Below are 16,548 nucleotides of genomic sequence, written 5' to 3'. Positions count from 1 at the left end.
GGCAAGAAATATTCAAAGTGATGAATACCAAGAACCTACAACCAAGATTACTGTACCCAGCAAAGCTAGCATTTAGAATTCAAGGTCAGATAAAGAGCTTCACAGATAAGAAAAAGCTAAAGGAGTTTATCACCACCAAACCAGTATTATATGAAATGCTGAAGGGTATTCTTTAAGAAGAGGAAGCAGAAGAAAAAGGTAAAGATAAAATTATGAAGAACAAAGTGACAACAAATACATATCTATCAACAAGTGAATCTCAAAATCAAGTGAATAAAAAATCTGATGAACAGAATAAACTGGCGAATAGAATAGAATCAGGGGCATAGAAAGGGAGTGAACTGACAGTTCTCAGGGGGAAGGGAGAGGGGGCATTCGGGAAGAGACTGGACAAAAATTGTACACCACCCCACTCCCTTCCCCCTGAGAATTGTGCAGGAAGAAACTGGACAAGGATGGGGGCAGCGGTGGGGGGGGGGGGGGCAGGGGGGTGGTAAGGGCAAGGTGTGGGGTGGGAACCAGGTGGAGAGGAGCTATGGGGGGGAAAAAGAGGAACAACTGTAATTGAACAATAAAGATTTATTTTAAAAAAGAAGTAGGTTTGTAGCTGGCTTATTCTACATCACTACAAATCTTAACCCCTTAAATTAGACAACGTTTGGCTTAATTTAGATGACTTTGAAGACCTGTTTTTAGGATTGTAGACGGTAGTGAATTTCTTGGTCAGGTTAGGATTTTCAGATATTTTCTTATCTACTTTTCCCAGACACCAAAAAAATAGTACTTTTGGACAACAATACATCACTGAGGTATGCCATCCTCTTGTACTTTTGTTTTTTACAATTCCAACTGTTAACTTTTATATAATCAGGGAGTAGTAAATTAACTACACAGTAATTATATATTCCCTTTCTGAAAAATTATATTTTTAATATGAGATTGAAAGGTGCAAGAAAGTATGGTAAGAAAAAGAAACACATGTTTGGCCCTTGAGCACAAAGATATGCCAACACTAATTCATGGTTTTCCAAAGAAAGTTTATATAAATATTCTGGGAGGTAATATAACAAAAATTTTGACAAACAGTTGACCCTTTTTAATTTTAAGAAAGTTTTATTAAATTTATTGAGGTGACATTGGTTAATAAATTATATAGATTTCAGGTACACAACTCTATAATACATTATCTGTAATTGCATTGTGTTTGCCACCCAAAGCCAAATCTCCTTCCATCACTGTACTTTTGACCCCTCCTGCCCTTTGTAACCACCTCCCCTCTCACTCTCTTCCCTTCTAGTAACCACCAAACTTGTCTGTGTCTGAGTTTTTGTCTGTCTTGTTTGTTCATTTGTTGCTTTCAGTTTTTATCCTACATATGATTGAAATGATATGGTTCCTGACTTTTTCTGTCTGGCATTTCACTTAGCATGATATTCTCAAGGTCCATCCATGTTGTCACAAATGCATTATTTCATTTTTTCTTATGCCTGCGTAGTGTCCCATTGTACCACATCTTTATCCAATCTGTAAAAAAACAAAAACAAACACTTCGATTGTTTCCATGTCTTAGAAGTAGATAATTTCATTTAGGAAAAACCCTAGAAAACTTTCATTTTTCTACCTCTAGATAATTCTACGATGTGGTTTTGTAGAATAGCCAATTTCTTCAGTGTGTTGCATTAATTTACTCATGCTTTATGCAATCTCTGAGAATGAATATTGAAATGGACTTATGGGACTCTCAGCTCTGTAGTGCCAGTGCCTAGAGATTGCTCGTAGTTCTAAGTCATCTTTAAGACAGAATTGGAATTAATTAGACTTAGGTTCATGCCACACATTTCCAGAGTTAGAGGTAACCTAAATTGTATCAATAAAACCATAAGTTAAATGCACCTGAAAGATAGGCTATGTTAAATTATCTTTGAAAAGAAAGGAATTCCTTTCTAATAACCTGTTTGTATTATCTTTATATGTATAGTTTTTAAGGGCTTTTGGCTTTTTTTAGGGTGAGACACCATGAATCTGGCAGATAAGAAAGAGTGTTTTCTATTATACTGTAACTGTACCACGCTATCCTAGTGGAATGTCTTTCAACATCAGAAATGTACACATCAAAACCTACCCAGGTTGGCTCAGTGGATAGAGTGTCACCCTGCAGACTAAAGGGTCCCAGGTTTGATTCTGGTCAAGGGCACGTACTTTGGTTGCAGCTCCTCCCAGGCCCAGGCCCTGGTTGGGGCTGGTGCAGGAGGCAACCAATCAATGTGTTCCTCTCACATCGATGTTTCTCTGTCTTTCCCTCTCCTACTCTCCCTAAAAATCAATGGAAAATAGCGTTGGGTGAGGATTAACAACAACAAAAAGTACAATGTACACATGGATGCTGATTGCTCTCTAACACTGGAGTGGGGCAGAATAAGCTACATTTTCTGGACTGATTTCACATAAAAAAAAAAAAAATAACAGTTCAATTGTATCTCAAGAAAATTGCAGCCCTAACCGGTTTGCTCAGTGGATAGTGTCAGCCTGCGGACTGAAAGGTCCCAGTTTTGATTCCGGTCAAGGGCATGTACCTTTGGTTGTGGGCACATCCCCAGTGGGGGGTGTGCAGGAGGCAGCTGATCAATGTTTCTCTCTCATCGATGTTTCTAACTCTATCCCTCTCTCTTCCTCTCTGTAAAAAATCAATAAAGTATATTTTTTAAAAAAAAACAACAGCAACAACCCAGTTCTTAGTGGATAAAGTCCCAAATTTAAAAAAGAAAAAGGAGCCTTGGAGGCTGACGAGACTTGGGAGGCGGACAGAACGTGAAGCGGAAGCCGCCTCCGGCGACAGCCCCGTTTTCTGCTGGCGTTTGTCAGGGAGATGTTGGCTTCTCTGTAGCAGCTTCTCCGCGACCAGCCGTTAGCTTCATGGCAGCTACGAGGCAGGTGGCAGGGGCGGCAAGTAAACAGCGTCCTGACCCCGAGGTCAACGTTCCAGGCAGCAAACCCCGCGCCCCATGGCGGAGCCGCGGCCTCCCCGCGCCCGCTGGCAGGTGCGGCTCTCCGAGCTGCCCGGAGGGACGGTCCGGGCCCACCTCCCCGCGCTTCCGGCAGTTCCGAAAGCAGTCGTTCACCGCGCCACCTGTACTCCCAGTCTTCTTTAGCGCCCCTCTGTGTGGCATTTCCAAACTCTTGAATCCAGTAAGCACGAGGATGGCCGCTGACTCGCTATGACCCGGAGGAAGCACGGTTTGGGATCGGAAGAACCTCTGGTTGCTAAGGGAAGGCCGCACGCCCAGTGATTGACCAGAGGTTGAGACAGAGCTTACCAGTTCACCCAACTTGTAGAGGCAGCTTTGCTCAGGACCAGGGACTTTTCCTTGGAGGCACAGAGAGGAAAAGGCTGTGAGATGCCCGCACCAGATTCCTCTCCCAGAGACAGATATGAACTAATGCATCCGTTCCTGTCCTCACCAGCTCCTGGGCCCGCAGGACTAACCTCCGAGACCAGCTGGTTTGTAAATATTTGAATCACCTTACAGGCTTGCTAGACAGACTTTCAGGGTTGCTTGGCCTGAAGAAGAAAGAGGTTCATGTTTTGGGCCTTGGGCTGGATCATAGTGGCAAAGCAATAATTATTAACAAACAAACTTTCAAATTCTCAAACTCAGGATATAGTTCCAACAATAGGATTCAGCATAGAGAAATTCAAATCAGCCAGTTTGTCTTTTACAGTGTTTGACATGGCAAGTCAAGGAAGATACAGAAATCTCTGGGAATACATTTGAAACATTTTACAATAAAAGTTATAAAACGCAAAAAAAATAAATGAAAAAGAAAATTGCAGGTGCAGAGAGCAACACACAAATGTTCATATGTCCATTTGAGAGATAAACTGAATTGAATGATTATGGTTTTACATCCTCAAAAGTTTCAGCATCATACATTTAGCCACAGTTATTAGGATGACTTCCAGCATCTTCTCTTTTTATCCCCAATTATTTCAGCCATCATGTATTGTGGCTTCCATTGTCTTTACCACCCAAGACCCTCTTCTCCAAATACTCTAGTTTTCTATATATTTCTTAAAGTATACAACCCAGAAGTGAACACTTATAGTAGTAGCAGAACTGTCATGTTCTTTGTTCTAGCTAATACTGTTCTATTTAACACCTAAATATTAGACTAGCTTATGTGACACCACATGGTACTATGGAGTTTTTTGAGTTATTTTTAGTGCTGTTAAGCATTTTCCCCCCATTTTTCCTAATGCAGTCAGTATTTTGTGGGGTTTTTTTTGGTTTTCATTTTTTAAGCCTAATTTTCGAGACCTTCATTTATTCTTAAGTTCTCTTATGTTAGATTCATTAAACTTTTGAGGTGTTTTGGGATCCATCTTAGTTATATTTGCTTTACTTAAAAATTTCAAATCATTCCAGTTTGATATGTATACCTTCTATATTGAATGAAAGAAGTCTGAGGGTAGTAGCCTGTAGTAGGCCTCACAAACTTGTCTTCAGTATGATGCAGACAGACCGATGTATTAATCAACACCCATTAGGTGCTTTACTGATCAGCCCATATTTCTCCCAGGTTATCTGTAAGGGAGTCATAGGATTTTATATTTCTTGCTGAAGACCCGCATTTCCCAAATATTAGTGTGTAACTAATTTCCCAGAAGTTCATGAAGTTAAAAGTCCAACCTACTGAATGATGTTCTCTTTCCTAAAGACTTAAAAACATTATCATTAGAATAAGATCTATTCTAGGGCCTTCCTCGAATTAGTATCAAGTTGTCACCATCTTTTATCTCTTCCAAAGATGGGAATGACAGTACTCTTTCTGATGTTGAGGCTGATAACCCTCTCTACACTTCTGTAAAACTTAGACTGGGCCACCCAGAAATAGTCTTAGATTTGTTTTCCATCAATATAAAATAGGATATAAAGTTCTTATTGGCCCTATCACTTGTGTATAATTCAATTTATTTGGAGCTTTTACTTTAACCCTAGTCCTATAAGTACTTGCAAATTTCTGTACTTTGCTTTTCTTATGGTGTTTCTTGCATTACTTACGCATTTTTGAAATTCTGAACTTGTTACAGTTCTTCCTGTGAAAACTGGTGGCTTCTTTAGTTGTTACTGTTCTTTTTAAGTGCATCTCCCTATTTTATCATATACATATATGATTCTTCACTTAAAATTATTTCATAAAATAATCCCTATGCATTAAAAAAAAAAGTCAAACTACAACTTAGGCCCTGGCTGGCGTGGCTCAGTGGTTAGAGCTTCAGCTTGTGCACCAAAGGGTTGTGGGTTCGATTCCCAGTCAAGGGCATGTACCTGGGTTCCAAGTTCAATCCCTGCACTGGTCGGGGCATGTATGGGAGGCGACCAATCGATGTGTCTCTCTCACATTGATGTTTCTCTCCTCTCTCTCTCTCTTGCCCTCCCCTTCTCCCTTCCACTCTCCTTAAAAATTAATGGAAAAAAATATCCTCTGGTGAGGATTAACAAAACAAAACAAAAAAACACTACAAGTTGGCCGACAGCCTGAGCCATGTGCAGCATGAGTACTGGACAAAGCAGAACAGAGCCCCGTGCAAAAGGATGCTATTCACATCACAGGCCATGGGGACTCACCTGTCACAACTTTCCAGGAAAGTGTTCTTACTAATAAAATAAGCATAAGTATATATTGCAACAAATACCTGACAGTCTGTAGAAGTGACATGACTCAAGAAAGGAGCTCTTTGGAGGAGTTTTTAAAATGTATCAAAGATGCCAAATTGGCTGGCAGCAGCCCTGGAGCCCTGCAGTTGCTCTGTAGCTTCTCTCTTTATATTCTCCCTGCCTGTATTATCTATCGCTTCCCTTAAAAAATGGGAAAAGGTGGCCCTGGAGGACTGTGGCAGAGAAATCAAGCCACAGATAGGCCATCATCAAGGACCAATCAGCTTTGACTTCTAACTTTGAATTCAGACTTCTTGAAAGGCCTCTCAGTGACACACTATGGGTGCCTTTTTCTCTCTCAAGTTTCTTGACTTCCTCAATTAACAGGGCTCAAAGGAAAGCAAGCCAGAAAGAATGGAAAGGAAGAGAATGCCCCAGATGTAGAGAGCTTTGTAAATTTCTGCAGATATATGTATTATATGTGTATAGACATAGTAGATTTATTTGTGCAAATTTTTGTATGTATGCTATATTTAAATAAAATTTAAAAGAATGGCTGATGTAGTAAACTTCATGTATATTTATATTTATTTGCAGTTTTTATCTTAATAATATATTAAAATAGTTAAATAGATGTGGTGGGTATGCTTTGGATAGTGTGAATTAAAATACAGATTATACTTTATGAGAAACTTTCAGGGTTGTATGGGGGTGGGGAACCTTAAAGAGATAAGCAGCATTTTATTTTTTTATTGATTTCAGAGAGGGAGAGAGAGATAGAAACATCAATGATGAGAGACAATCATTGATCGGCTGCCTCCTGCATGCCCCCTACTGGAGATCAAGCCTGCAACATATGCATGTGCCCTGACAGGGAATCTGACCATGACATCCTGGTTCATGGGTCAAGGCTCAACCACTGGGCCACACCAGCTGGGCATAAGCAGCATTTTAATTGGGGTAAACTAAACTGCTGTAACAAACAGAACCACACCTGGAATGATAGACCATGTATAGACCAGGATGGATGTTCTAGGTAAGTCTGCTTCTCTATTCCATATGGTGATTCAGGTCTGAGACTTCTCATCTTGTGGCTACATCATCATCCAGGGCCCTATGCTATCTAAGCAGCAGAACTGGAAAGTGAGCAAAGAAAAAATATCCCTGCTTCTTAAAATTCTCACTAAATTTAGGAAAGCGAAATAGTACCAGGCATATTCTCTTACCACAATGGAATTAACCTAGAAAACAATAACAGAAAGATAAAAGCACACATAAATATTCCATGTGCCAAATAATAAATTACAAGACAAATTAGAAAATATCTTGAACAGAATGAAAATGAAAAATCACAATATACTGAAATTTTTAGGCTGCAGCTAAGGCAGTACCTACAGGTAAATTTATAGCTTTAAACACATATTTGAAGAAAGGTCTCAATAGAATTAATTTTCCAATTTATAAAGCTGCAGTAATTAAGATAAATGTGCTTTTGGTGCCCAGCTTTATACATATCAATTGAACACAGTAGAGGGTCCAGAAACAGTCTTTGTAAGTATGTAACACTTATGTAGCCACTTATTTTTTCACAACGTTGACAATTCGTGGGAGGAAGGAAAGTATTTTCAACAAGTGGTTCTGGAACAAATGCATAGCTATATGCAAGAGAAAACAATCAATCCTGACCTCCTTATCTCATTCCACACAAAGTGTAACCTGAAATGAACCACAGACTTTAAGAGCTAAAACTAAAATTTCTAGATGAAGCATTGGAGGAAATCTTTGTGATCCTGGGTTAGGCAAAGCTCATATAAGAATTAAAAACTGTTCAAGGGACACTGTTAAGAAAATAAATAGGCAAGCCTTAGGCAAAATATCTGATAAAAGACTTGTATTCATAATAGATACATTTTAAAAGGGAGTAGAATATTGAAAAATTGAGTGAGCATTTCACCAAGGAAGATATACAAATGGCAAACAAACACCAATGCTGAGTTACTAGTTATTAAGGAAATGCAAATTGTAATACCACTATAACTCATTAGAATGGCCAAAGGTACACAGACTTGCATTGCCAATTGTGAGCAATAATGTGGAGCAAATAGGACATTTTTATTTAATTACATTTTATTTATTGGAGATGATCTCCACAGTCCTTTCCCCATCAAGATCCTGAATGTTGACTATGGGTGGAGATCTGTCATTGTGGTGATAGGTACAATTCTCAGTCTAGGATGGGAAGACCAAAGAAAATCTTATTTTCAAATAACAGTCATTATAAGGATGAATGTGCACATGAGTAACACAAACAGGAGTTCTGGATCAGTGTCCACTGGGATGATTATATTGGTGGGGGCTGGGGAAGGTCGATGGAACGGCCTGGCAGGGGGCCAAGAACAAGTGTCCAGCACAGGTGTTCAAAGTCAGTGCGGAGGGAACGATGAGCATCAGTGGCTGATGGATCAGAGGGCCTGATCTAGAGATAAGAGAGAGAAGGTCAGAAGCATGATAGGGGCATGGGCTGCGGCTTGGGTTTCTAGGCTGCAGTATTTGGCTTTGTTCCCTGTGAGAAGCCCTGGCAGCTTCAGAGTTGTGGTATGAGTGTGTTGAGAGGATTATGCAGTGTAAGTGGGCTTTATTTTAAGAGACGCATTCACAGTGGCTTTATATACCTGCCTAGATGTGGGTAAAGGAATGTCCTTAAAGTATGACACATGGGTTCGCTGAGAGCCTGGCCCAGCACCTAAAGCCATGCTGACTATCTCCTGGCTTTGAGTTAGGGTGTCCATTAGTGGTCAGGGGGTATTCCTGGGGTAAGGAGAGGGAGATTACAATGCGGCGGTTGGAACCGTTTGCAGGGGGTAGACAAGTTCAGTCATTTGATTGTGGTGATGGTTTCCTGGGTGTATACACAATGTAAAACTTACTAATTGTATACCTTAAATGAGTGCTGTTTAGTATATGTCAACTATCCCTCAATAAAACTGTTTTGTAAAAGCCAAAACCAAAAAGTAACCCAACCATTAATTAGTTAATTTCAGGACAGGATAGATGTTGATGGGGTGGCCTGGCTGACCTAGCTGAGCTAAGATCCCGCCTGCCCATGCATCTGTGGCCACTTGGCTGGCTGCTTGGGACTGGCTCGCTCGTCTGGAAGACCCTGGAAGGGGAGAGTCCACACTGCTTCACACACCTCCCTCGTCCTTCCCCAGTCCTGCAGCAGGCTTGCCTGGGCATAACCTCATGGTAATGGCTAGTCTGCAAAAGGAGCAGAAGTGCACAGGCTCTTTTTAAAGTCTCCTTCTGTGTCAAGTTTGTTAGTGTTCCATTGACCAACACAAGCCACATGGCCACGCCCGGACACTGTGTTAAGGCACTAAGAAATTTGGGGCCAAATGTATAAATACAGGGATTTCATTAATTTGTCTATCAATGCAATTGACCTACCTTAATGTTGTTTTTTGATTTGGATTTATTCCATCAAGAAAGTATTTTTAGCCCTATCTGGTTTGGCTCAGTGGGTAAAGCATTGGCCTGTGGACACAAGGGTCCCAGGTTCAATTCCAGTCAAGGGCATATACCTTGGTTGTGGGCACATCCCCAGTAGGGAGTGTGCAGGAGGCAGCTGATTGATGTTTCTCTCTCATCGATGTTTCTAACTCTCTATCCCTCTCCGTTAAAAATCAATAAAATATATTTTAAAAAAAGAAAGTATTTTTATACAATGATAATTTCTTAGATATAATTTGCCATCTCTTTTAATCCCATACTGGATGTAATTTAGCTATTGATTTTATATGTTTGCATTAATTATATGTGAGGGATAATAAGGTTTTGTTATGGTATTTATCACATTGTCATGTTCTGTTAAGATTTCTTTTGCTGTTTTTGTTATACTAGAGGCCTGGTGCATGAAATTTGTGCATGGGTAGGGTTCCTAGGCCTGGCCAGCAATCACGGCCAATCAGATTCCCCATCTCCCCGCCTCACTGTCTCCTCCTTCCCTCACTCCCTCAGTGCCCTGCCACTGCCGCTGGTTGCCTGCCATGTTCCACGCCGCCCCCGGGTGGTCAGCACATGTCATAGCGAGCAATCGAACTCCCATTCTCCCAGTCGAACTCCCAAGGGGACACTTTGCATATTAGCCTTTTATATATATAGATATATAGATGTGGCTATAAAAATGTTTCAAAATAGTTTAACTTCCAGCAAAAATAAGTTTATATATTCTCTCTTGATTTCAATGGTTGAATACATTGACCTTCCCTCTCTAGCTAGCTGGGATAAAACTATTTTTTTTCTTCTAATTAGAACTGTTTTTAAAAGACTTTTTACTCTGTACTATATTTATAATATTAACCTGGAAGCAAATTAAATTTTGCAGCTGAAGGATCAGAGGCTTAGTTCAAGCTGCCAAGTTCATCTAAGATCAAGCAGAGAGCAAGTGGTGGAGGCAGGCTTGAATCTTCCTCTGACTTAAAATTTGATTCACTAAACTATACTAAGGTAAGAACATTTGGTTAAGTGGTAAAAAATCTATGTTTTTGTGTAGAATGTACTTCCCACTTTTCCCTTCTCCACTTTCTCCTCCCCTCTCCTCACGTACTTTACCTTCCTACTTCTTCTTCCTTTTATTCGTTTAATAACACATCAGGTGCTGAACTAGATTCTGGGATTTACAGATAATTATGTAGCATATCCTACCCTTGGTTTATAGAAGCTGTAAATAGGTAAATGGAATATGGAAAATCCTCCTATTTTAAATATTTACAAATCTGAGATGTAACATGCCAGTTTGGTGGGTTTGCTGATGAGTGTGGAAAGTCTTTATGATATGATGGTTTTAAAATCCTTTTTTTTTTTCTCATTAATTGCTGCTTTTGTTGTTGTTGTTAATCCTCACCAGAGGATATTTTTTGCCATCGATTTTTCAGAGAGAGTGGAGAGGAGGGTGGGAGGCAAGGGGAGAGAGAGAGAAAGAGAGAGACATCAATGTGAGAGACACATCAACTGATTGCCTCTCTCACGCACCCTGACTGAGGGCAGGGCGCAAACCCACAAACCAGATATGTGCCCTTGACCAGGAATTGAACCCGCAACCCTTTGGTGCTTGTGATGACCCACATCCCATGTGGTTCAGGATTCAGGCTCTGGAGAAGGGCCATGCAAATGAGAGACAAGAAATAATAATTTGGAAATTTGGGGGCCAGGCGGGAGCCCACTTGTGCTCAGGCCTTGCCATCCATTCAGTTTGGGATACACCTATAGTCCTTAGGCAGGCAATTTCCAGTAACAGACAGACAATCTTTTTTTTTTTTTTATTTATTGCTTAAAGTATTACAAAGGGTATTACATATGTGTCCATTTTATCCCCCCGCCCCTGACAGTCCCCAGGCCTCCCCTACCCCCCAGTGTCTTATGTCCATTGGTTATGCTTATATGCATGCATACAAGTCCTTTAGTTGATCTCTTACCCCCCTACCTCCTGCCCCCCAACCCTCCCCGGCCTTCCTGCTGCAGTTTGACAATCTGTTTGAGGCAGCTCTGCCTCTGTATCTATTATTGTTCAAAAGTTTATAATGGTCTCTATTATCCATGAATGAGTGAGATTATGTGGTATTTTTCCTTCATTGACTGGCTTATTTCACTTAGCATAATGCTCTCCAGTTCCATCCATGATGTTGCAAATGGTAAGAGTTCCTTCCTTTTTAGAGCAGCATAGTATTCCATCGTGTAGATGTACCACAGTTTTCTAATCCATTCATCTACTGATGGGCACTTAGGCTGTTTCCAGATCTTAGCTATGGTGAATTGTGCTGCTATGAACATAGGGGTGCATATATCCTTTCTGATTGGTGTTTCTGGTTTCTTGGGATATATTCCTAGAAGTGGGATCACAGGGTCAAATGGGAGTTCCATTTTCAGTTTTTTAAGGAAATTCCATACTGTCTTCCATAGTGGCTGCACCAGTCTGCATTCCCACCAGCAGTGCACAAGTGTTCGTTTTTCTCCACATCCTCTCCAGCACTTGTCGTTTGTTGATTTGTTGATGATAGCCAGTCTGACAGGTGTGAGATGGTACCTCATTGTTGTTTTGATTTGCATCTCTCGGATGATTAGTGACTTTGAGCATGTTTTCATATGTCTCTTGGCTTTCTTTTTTGTTTGTTTGTTTTTTTTGTTTTTTTTTAAATTAAATCTTTATTGTTCAGATTATTACATTTGTTCCTCTTTTTTTCCCCCCCATAACTCCCCTCCTCCCAGTTCCCGACCCACCCTCCGCCCTCACTCCCCACCCACTGTCCTCATCCATAGGTGCACGATTTTTGTCCAGTCTCTTCCCGCATCTCCCACACCCCTTTCCCCCCCAAGAATAGTCAGTCCATTCCCTTTCTATGTCCCTGATTCTATTATAATCAACAGTTCATTCTGTTCATCAGATTATTTATTCACTTGATTCTTAGATTCACTTGTTGATAGATGCATATTTGTTGTTCATAATTTGTATCTTTACCTTTTTCTTCCTCTTCCTCTTCCTCTTCCTCTTCTTAAAGGATACCTTTCAGCAATTCATATAATCCTGGTTTGGTGGTGATGAACTCCTTTAGCTTTTCCTTATCTGTGAAGCTCTTTATCTGACCTTCAATTCTGAACGATAGCTTTGCTGGATAAAGTAATCTTGGTTGTAGGTTCTTGGTATTCATCACTTTGAATATTTCTTGCCACTCCCTTCTGGCCTGCAAAGTTTCTGTTGAGAAATCAGCTGACAGTCGTATGGGTATTCCCTTGTAGGTAACTGAGTTTCTTTCTCTTGGTGTTTTTAAGATTCTCTCTTTATCTTTTGCTCTTGGCATTTTAATTATGATGTGTCTTGGTGTGGTCCTCTTTGGATTCCTTTTGTTTGGGGTTCTCCGCGCTTCTTGGACCTGTAAGTCCATTTCTTTCACCAGGTGGGGGAAGTTTTCTGTCATTATTTCTTCAAATAGGTTTTCAATATCTTGCTCTCTCTCATCTTCTGGCACCCCTATAATTCTGATGTTGGTACGCTTGAAGCTGTCCCAGAGGCTCCTTACACTATCTTCGTATTTTCGGATTCTTTTTTCATTTTGCTTTTCTGGTTGGGTGTTTTTTGCTTCTTCGCATTTCAAATCTTTGCCTTGATTCTTGCGCTCCTCTGGTCTGCTGTTGGGAGTCTGTATAATATTCGTTATTTCAGTCCGTGTATGCTTAATTTCTAGTTGGTTCTTTATCATAACATCGAGGGTCTCATTAGATTTCTTGAGGATCTCACTACATTTATCAGCGGCTTCTAGACAGTTCTTAAGAGACCTTAAAAGTGTGGTTCTGAACTCAATATCCTCCATTGACAGTTTTGTCCTGTTTCTTTGTCTCCGCATTTTGTTATGCTTTCTTGGTGCACCCCCTAGTGGTCTTTGTTCGCAGTCTTATAGTTAAATCTTGATTGTTGTAGCTAATTCCAGGGAGGGTTTGACCTCCAGGCCAAGTGGCTATGAGAATCAGCTGTGTCAGCAGTGAGAGAACGTCTGTCCTCTAGGGAGGTGCTAATCTGGCGTTTGCCTGAGGCTATCCAGCAAATGCCTCTGTGCAGGGCTTGGGCAGGGCGGGTCGCACAGGATCAACAGGGTGGGCCTGAGAGAGCAGTTATGGCCGCTCTCCGTCCTGTCCCCAGGGGCTCTGCCTCTCTGAGTCCCAGCAACGGCTGCAAACCTCGGAGAGAAAGCTGCACTCGCTCTGACCGAAGCCAGACAGTCCCGCTTCTCCCGTTTGAGTCTGGGTCCCTAAAGACTCGCCCGGATCTGGAGCTCAGAGTCTGCGACTCCCTCCCGATTGAAAACGCCAACCGCGCCCTCCGCCGCCAGCCCGCTCCGCGCGCTCACTCCGCACCTCAGAATTTGACTTCAGCACTGCGCCTCCTGGGAGTGTCCGTATGTGTTTCTCTTTCCTCCTAGTTGTAGGATTTCCACTCAGCCAGCGTTCCTGTGGTTCTGGGTGATGTCCCTTCCGTTTTTTGGTTTCACTTTTGAAGTAGTTGTTCAAAGCAGCAAACTCCCGCGTTAACCTATGCCGCCATCTTGGTTCTTCGTCTCTTGGCTTTCTGAATGTCCTCTTTTGAAAGGTGTCTATTTAGGTTCTTTGCCCATTTTTTGATTGGATTGTTTATCTTCCTTTTGTTAAGTTGTATGAGTTCCCTATAAATTTTGGAGATTAGGCCCTTATCAGATATGACATTGGCAAATATGTTTTCCCACATAGTGGGTTTTCTCATTGTTTTGTTGATGGTTTCTTTTGCTGTGCAGAAGCTTTTTATTTTGATGTAGTCCCATTTGTTCATTTTTTCTTTAGTTTCAAGTGCCCTAGGAGCTGTATCAGTGAAGAAATTGCTTCGGCATATGTCTGAGATTTTGTTGCCTTTGGATTCTTCTAGAATTTTTATGGTTTCCTGTCGTATATTTAAGTCCTTTATCCATTTTGAGTTTATTTTCAGACAGACAATCTTATCAGTAAGGATTTACATGACTATCTGGTCAGGAAGTTGCTTCAGCTACCATATAGCTCTGACCTTTGCCAGGGCTCAAGGGTCACCAGCATTCTGGGCTCCTTGTCCACACCTCTCTGCTAGTGAAGTCAATAGGCGGCTTCCCACAGGTGCTTGGGCCAATGCTCCAACCACTGAGCAACAGCAGGCAGGGCTGATTGCTGCTTTTTGTGTGTGTGTTTCACTTTGTTGTGCTTGTTTATCTGCAGGATGTTTCTGGGTCCTGGGGCATTCCTTATTGTTTTGTCATTTGTTTCCTAGGTGGTTGATTCTTCTTTGCTTTACTATCATGATTGTGCAACCTTCTCACTTGGATTTGAATTAACTGAACAAGTTTATATTTACTATCTCAGATTCTTTGTTCTGATTATCCAAGCTAGTTCTTTTTCTTTATTTTTTTAATTAATCTGAGAGACAGAGAGAGAAATACTGATGCAAGAGAAAGACATCACACAGTTGCCCCCTTGTAGGACCCCCGAACCAGGGCCAGGGATCAAACCTGCAACCCTTCTGTGGTTAGGCTGATGGACACACTAAGCACTTATCAACACCAGCCAAGGCTGGCATTTGTATTTTTAATTAATAATATAAAATTTCATATCCTATATAATAAAAGCCCAGTGATCAAACAGCACGGATGACCAGAACAACCAGTCAACCAGTCACTATGATGTGCACTGACCACCAGGGGGCAGACACTCAATGCAGGAGCTGCCCCCTGGTGGTTAGTTCACTCCCACAGTGGGAGCACCGCTTGGCTGACCAGGATGAGTGGTGCTCCCACATCAGAAGCAGCCGCTCAGCGGGTGGGTCCACAGCTGCTCGGCTGACTGCGATGAGTGGCACTACCACAGTGGGCCAATCCCTGAGGTCACACCCCCCACCAGTGCACGAGTCCCATGCACCAGGCCTCTAGTATTCATATAATGTTTAATAATATATATATACACAAACTTTTTTTTTTAAATATATTTTATTGATTTTTTACAGAGAGGAAGGGAGAGGGATAGAGAGTTAGAAACATGTGGCTCTTGTGGGCGCGTACGTACAGTGCGATTGAAACTTCGTGGCCCATGCGCAGAAGTCGGTATTTTGTGGAAGAGCCACACTCAAGGGGCCAAAGAGCCGCATGTGGCTCGTGAGCCAGTTTGCCAACCACTGGGTGGATAGAGTATCGGCCTGGGGACTGAAGGGTCCCAGGTTTGATTCTGGTCAAGGGCATGTAACTTGGTTGCAGGCACATCCTTAGTAGGGGGTGTGCAGGAGGCAGCTGATTGATGTTTCTCTTTCATTGATGTTTCTAACTCTCTATCCATCTCCCTTCGTCTCTGTAAAAAAATCAATAAAATATATTTTAAAAAATAAATAAATAAATAAAAATAAAGATAACTTGACCAAAATCAAATAGTTCTTTCTCTCTGTACTAATACTGTTTCTAAATCATTCTACAAGAAACAGTAATATTAGAAATTAGGAATGTAACTTTCATCATTAAAAATAATTGTATATGATCAAATGATTCATAGGCTGATTAAGTGTCTTTTTAAAAATATATATATTTTATTGATTTTTTCACAGAGAGGAAGGGAGAGAGTTAGAAACATCAACGCGAGAGAAACATCAATCAGCTGCCTCCTGCAAACCTCCTACCGGGGATGTGCCTGCAACCAAGGTACATGCCCTTGACCAGAATTGAACCTGGGACCCTTCAGTCTGCAGGCCGATGCTCTATCCACTGAGCCAAATGGGTTAGGGCAGGTTAACTGTCTTGATTAAACTGAAACCATGAATCATCCATCACATTCTTTTAAGGCTTGCAGAGTCTTCTAAGAAAACACACCTATCTTTAATGCAATTTCCTCAGGATTGTGTATTTTATCTTGTCAATGATTAAACAACACTTTAGTGCTTGTGTTAAGAACTATTTACTGCCCTGGTTGTTGTAGCTCTGTGGTTGGGCGTCGACCCATTAACCAGGAGGTCATGGTTCGATTCCTGGTCATGGCACATGCCCCGGTTGCAGGCGTGCCGATTGAAGATTCTCTCTCATCATTGATGTTTCTATCTCTCTCTCCCTCTCCCTTCCTCTCTTTGAAATAAAAAACATACTTTTTTAAAAAAGAAACTGTTTACCTATTGTAAAGCACTTGAACTTGCAATATATAGAATCCTCCCCACCCCACCCCCACCTCCCTTCAGAAAGTGATTCCAAGAATGAGCAGTGATTTCCTTTTCTGAAAAAGGAAACAAGATTGAAGGTACCTGGGTTGAACTGTTTATAGGTATTTATGGGTATTTGTAGGATTAGCTTGAACTGAGATAAAATAAAATTAG

At 41.2% G+C, this 16,548-nt stretch overlaps 1 pseudogene across 1 annotated transcript in view; it reads right to left on the bottom strand.

The window, feature by feature from the left end:
* Window positions 1–16,548, bottom strand: part of LOC308525747 (ferritin light chain-like) — a 1,112,779-nt pseudogene that overhangs the window by 958,106 nt on the left and 138,125 nt on the right. The window lies entirely within an intron of this gene.

The sequence above is a fragment of the Myotis nattereri genome (assembly GCF_964212035.1).
Source record: "Myotis nattereri genome assembly, chromosome: 10".
Taxonomy (NCBI): domain Eukaryota; kingdom Metazoa; phylum Chordata; class Mammalia; order Chiroptera; family Vespertilionidae; genus Myotis; species Myotis nattereri.
The sequence above is the reverse complement of the archived record's forward strand: the minus strand, read 5'-3'. Positions and strand labels throughout refer to the sequence as shown.